The 5,837-nt window shown below is 29.5% G+C and overlaps 1 long non-coding RNA gene across 1 annotated transcript; it reads left to right on the top strand.

Moving 5' to 3' along the window:
• The first annotated feature begins 1,146 nt into the window (after window positions 1-1,146).
• On the top strand, window positions 1,147-5,268 carry LOC148597974 (uncharacterized). The gene is made up of 4 exons (XR_015918650.1): window positions 1,147-1,162; window positions 2,685-2,821; window positions 3,524-3,676; window positions 4,455-5,268. It is a non-coding gene; the product is annotated as an uncharacterized LOC148597974 (long non-coding RNA).
• Window positions 5,269-5,837: the final 569 nt, after the last annotated feature.

Here is a 5,837-nt window from a genome sequence, read left to right as displayed (position 1 = left end):
GAGAGAAAAGAAATTCAGTGGTCTTGTTTTGACTGAATAGAAACATTTTGATATCACGTTAAAATATCCAAACTCATAAAACCTCCTGGACCTAATTTTATATATTTTATTTTCTATAAATATTTGAATGGAGGCCATTTTTTTAATTTTATCGATTCCAAATAACCAATCGAAGCCCATTATCATGATCTTTTTTTAGACCAATATCAAGTCATAACAAATTTTCCAATATGTTATGCCTTTTTATCTTCAAAGTGGCGTTCGTGTTCGAATTATATGCATTGCTGAACTTTTAATCGTATTGGAATACTGTGCCAAGTTTGATGATGAAAATATTATCTTTCACTATTTCTACACCATAATAAGTATGGTAATAACACAAAATAGAAAAAAATAATGTTACTTATGTATTGTACCGATGCGCCCGGAACTAGCAAACTAAATTCAAATCGGTCTTCCGTTGAGAACGCATTCGGCAGTAGAAATTTCAAATCATAAATGAATGACGAACTAGACTTAAAAACCTTATAGTTGGCTATGAGCTATGTTCAGGTCACTGATATGTTCAAAGTTGAGACAAGTGTGTATGACGGTTATCATACCATTTCTTTTAATATACTAAATATGAAATGTGTTAATTTGAGAGGAATAGCATTTGGCAAGTAGTACGCAATGAAAATCGTGTAAACTAGATTCTGAATGAGGAATTTGATACCAAGATTTAATATAACTCGTCAGTCTGATATAAAAAAAAATGTTCTTTTTCTGGTTCTTTAAATAGCTTTTTGGGTCTTTTAAAATTGCATGTCAAATTAGTTTAAATTACCTGTAAACAGTATTATTTTTTATAACCGTATGTTTTCTTTGTTATTGTCCAAAAAAACCTGTAACAGATATGTTCAGTTTGTTAAATTTAAATATCCTTTTTAATAAATTTAGATGAAGTTAAAATTGTACAACTACAACATAAAAAGAAAAAAAAAAGGAAATTATGGTGAACATTTAAAATGGTCTGCATTTTTATTAACAGAAATATATAGAAATAAATGAAAGAATAATGAAGGTACGAAACTAAATAAACAGAAGACTAGAGGAGTACAAAGTATTGTTGGAACAAAAAAATCAGATTGTATGTGTATGAAGGTTAGGAACGGGATAAAAGGTGAGCAATAAGCTTTATACACAATATAGATCCTTTTAGAATTATAATTTATTCTTATTTTGCCCGTTTTCCAGTATTCTTTAGCTTTTTTATTTCCCTTATGCTAATACAGGCTGCTATGCTACTTATTATGTTGTCATTTTCTTTTACTTTCATGGCTAGTGTGTGACATCTGGAACACTAGCAGTATCTTTGGACCACATATACATGTTATATCTAACGGAGTTATCTAGCAATCCGTAATAGAAAGAACTGGTAAAGACACCATAATTGTTATAGTTCATATCCACAATTTATGTGAAATATTTAATTCTTATCTTCCCAAGCTGAACATGAACCTTTAATCATATAAACTGTATATTGGACAATACGCATGCGGGTACAATTATTCACATGATTTTAAGATATAAAAGTTATGACAGGTTTCACATGAAGTTCACATTAATTGAGAGACGTTTCGTGATTTTTACATGAACATTTCATAGGAAGTGTCTATTAAGGAGGTTGACCAACGGTAATTGATATAACTCCTGCAATCAGTACTATGTTTGTATTGTATTTAATTTCACAAAAGTCTATCAAGCTTTTATTTGAAACAGAATGAAATCAGTCTATGTTACTATTTTGCTCCCATGATATTGATGTAAAATGCAGAATACAAACGTTCCAATGATTTGTAAGAGTTGTATCCCTTACCCTTCGTCTACCACCTTAAATGGAATAACCGGAAAGGATTTCCAACATATACTAGTATGATCAGACCTGAAATTTATTATCTGTTGCATTAATTTTACACTAAGTATAATTGAAACCGTGATGTAAATTGCAATTCTATTTAATGTTAGTTAAAAAATATCATTGAAATGAATTATTGAATTTTTTGAAATCAGTCCAAGTTACTTTGATACTTACATGAGATTGATGCAAAATGCTAATTACAAACGTTCTAATGATTTGTAAGAATTGTATCCCTTACCCTTCGTCTAACACCTTAAATGAAATTACCTCACATGATGTTCGACAAATATAAGTTTGATCAAACCCAAAATTTAGTTTCTAAACTCTTACATTATTTTACACTTAGTTTTTTTTTCAAACTGTGATGTAAATTGAGATTCAGGTCAATGTCAGTTCAGAAAATATCATGGGAATGAATGCCGATTTTATATTTATGTGCAAATAAAAACGGCTTTAGTAACGCCAAACGTTTAACTGTGCGAGTTTTGAGATAAAAGTGAAATAGTGTCTTTAGAATTTTTTTCAATAATAAGAAACATCGTGACAATTTCTTAATCGACATATGTCAATGAAATATAAGATTTTGGTGACTAAATTTAGGACATAAAAGTAGTTTAAAATACTTTTAGATACGGCATGCTCTCAAATTGCGTCTGAGAGGATATTTTGAATACGAAAGCAAGTAGTTAAAATACTTTTCCAGATCAAATTTCAAAGGTTAAGGGATATGATTTTCATATAAAAAATGAATCCTTTGTACCTTTATATTAATGATATCAAATAGAATGTCAAGGCGATGGAAGATTTCAAGTGGTAGATAAAAGTGGCCGAGATTCTTATTTTTACCATAATAAACAAGAAAGTTCCAGCTATCGAATGAATCTTAGGGAAATTTCTTGGTGAAAAGGCTAATTTAAAAAGGTAATTAATTATATTATATTACACGCGTATTGTAATGTGTTGACTGTTTCATTGTAAGAATAGTTTTTCATTCACTATTTTTTTTTTGTAACAAAAAAAAAAACATTTAAGGGAAGGAAAATAATAAGATTTGATTTGTTTTTCTAGCTGAACACGAATCACACATTAAACTTGGTTTTTTTGGCATGGCCTCCAAATGAATGAATATGTGTTGATTTGATGACTAATGTACAAAATTGTTAAATCACCACAATATCTTCGGTAAGCTACAGTTATGTTTAATGGTTAAAATATACACATTATATCAACGAATATTTTGTGTTGGTCGTTATACTTGCAGGAACATTAACATATTTAAATATGACATTTTGAAAACGTTTTAAATTTTTTGAAATTCAATTTTCGCGATTAACTTGCATAGCAACACAATCCTATATACACTTGCTACCTCATAGAAGTATCAAGGTTATGAATATATTATATAAAATGTTACCGAATCTCAATCATATTAAGACATGAATATTAAAGTCATAGGTTTCCTTGAGATTAAAGCAGTTCCAGAGAAATATTGAAAGGTGTTGAACATGTCAGACTATTTATCATGTCCTCTGTTCATCTAACACCATCAGGAAATCTGTGTTGTTGAGTATTCCAGTTATGTTTATTTTTACATTACCAAATAAATAAATTCAATGTTTTCAGCGACTGAAGAATTGATAAAGAAAATGCAGATTTTTAAGGTATTCACGATTATCTTACTTGTAATAATTGCACTATGTCACGGAGAAATATCTTATGGCAGAACTAAACGTATCCCAGGCCGATTCCATAAACCGCCAGCTAGCGGTCTGCATGGTAAATACTTAGATATAATTATATGAATATTTCTTACTTGGTATACATAAATGTCAATATCTTTTCTTTTTGAATTCATATTGCCAGTTTTTGTGTTGCTTTTGTTAAATGACTAATACTTTCACTTCAAATAGTATAAGACAATACCGTATAAATAAACGCAGTCCAGTAAAAAAATACAGGACAATGGTGTATATATACAATAACACGAGAATGAAACTATAACTAACATTGAACTGATTATAAATCGAAAACACTCGAACTAATAATAGACGGTAGACCAATATTAGGAAACTGCAACTTGTCTACATTTTGTTTAGCTTGTTTCAAGAATACAATTTGTATCATCTATAAATCAAAAACAGCACTTCTATAGTTCATCCACGAAAAAATAGCTAAGGGTTTAACTGGGCAGGCATTCGTGTAATACGGAACATAACCGTTTTTAATTTGTTATATTTCAAACTATGCTAACATATTTTCTATGGTTACAGAATAGTGTCTCTTCGGTATTTTTTTCTTCAAATGACACCAATTATAATTATGATAACGATGAAGTAAAACACAAAATACAACTTAAAAAAAACAAACAGCCATAAACAGATAAATTAGATATTAATAATTGAAATGGTTTCAGTTTTGATATCTATCCTGACCTTCATTAAAGTTGTAATTCTGAATACTTCTCAGGTTCTCCAAAAATCATCTGTACTTCCGGATATTTGCTAAATATTTGGTATTATTTGAAAATAGCAAATCTGTATTTCATTTCTTTCAGGAGATACTGCAGGAGAAGTAAAATAATACCAAAGATGTTTTTGGACTAAATATTTATATTGTAATACTGAGTGATGTTATATAAACTTTTCAACCCCTTACCTAATCTTTATACTTTCCCTTCCTTTAAATGTATTTTGTATGTATTATTTCAGTTACTTTATGTTCTTTGTTGTAATTGTCTTTTTTCGATGTCTGTTTATTATTCCTGGATTACATTATTTTGATATCTACTAGAATCTCGGTCCCCTTTATTACTCTTTTAAATAATAATTTTAAAAAATATTAGTAGATTAGTTCGTTTTTTAATAAGTAAAAGCAAATAACTTGTTTCCTTTTTAAAGACTTTTGGAAATTTTGCAATAAGTACTTTCGATACATTTAAATAAAGACAAGTAAAGATATCTCATTTTTTAATCATTACGGAGTTTAAAAATGCATGTAGAATAAATGAGGAAGACATTTATATGCATTGCAGAGGGTAGAATTGGATATAGAAAAAATGAGGAAGTCGAATGCATGTGAAAGAAATTTATGTAGAGTACAGAATGTTAAGTTGCTTATATTATGAATGAGGAAGGACTGTAAGAGCTGTACATAATGAAAAATGGTAATAAAATAAGTGACAAAGGAATATATATGTATACAGAGAAGGAAATGTATGTGTAGTACGCAGTGTGAAGTTGCATACAGAATTAATGAAGTAGGAATTTAAAATGTCAGCTTGTTAAAAATTTGCTAGAATACAACTTATTGTTCAGGCTCATTTTACAAAGGCTAGTAAATATGTATTAAATGAATTATTACTTTCCATATCTATCGTGCCATGTTATTTTATTTCTGTATCTGCCCTTATGTCTGAGCTCTAAATATGTCCTGGTGTTTTATATCCATATTTACCCTGAATTGTTATGTCTATACCTGCCCAGATGTTTAATGTCCTCATGTGTCCTAGTTGCTCATGTCCATATCTTCCTCTGGGTCTGTCTTATGTCTTTATCTGCCCTGTCTTTTGTCCTTTTCTGCTTCGGGGTCTTATGTCCTTATCTGCCCATATGAATTTATCCCTATCTGCTTCGGTGTCTTATGTTCTTATCTGCTCTTTGTTGAAAATAAACATATCATGTGTATAAAAAAGGTTCGGACAAATAGAAATGATAGCTTGTTACCCCCTATTATGTTGAAATTATAAACCTTCGTAAATCTTACAGACTTAGAGGCTTCGGTGTACCAATCTGAATATCTATATTTGTCTGCAAATACCGTTACTAAATTAAAATTCATTCTGTAAGGGTTATCATATATTCTCGTCCTGAAATGTATGAAATATTTCTCAGTAGATGTTATAGCAAAAATTAATAAACTATCTAAGCAATCAATAGAA

The sequence above is a fragment of the Perna viridis genome, chromosome 14 (genome assembly GCF_037379345.1).
Source record: "Perna viridis isolate PV_CMFRI_1.1 ecotype Kerala chromosome 14, ASM3737934v1, whole genome shotgun sequence".
NCBI classification, from domain to species: Eukaryota; Metazoa; Mollusca; class Bivalvia; order Mytilida; family Mytilidae; genus Perna; species Perna viridis.
Note: the sequence above shows the minus strand (reverse complement) of the source record. Positions and strands in the feature narration are given on the sequence as shown.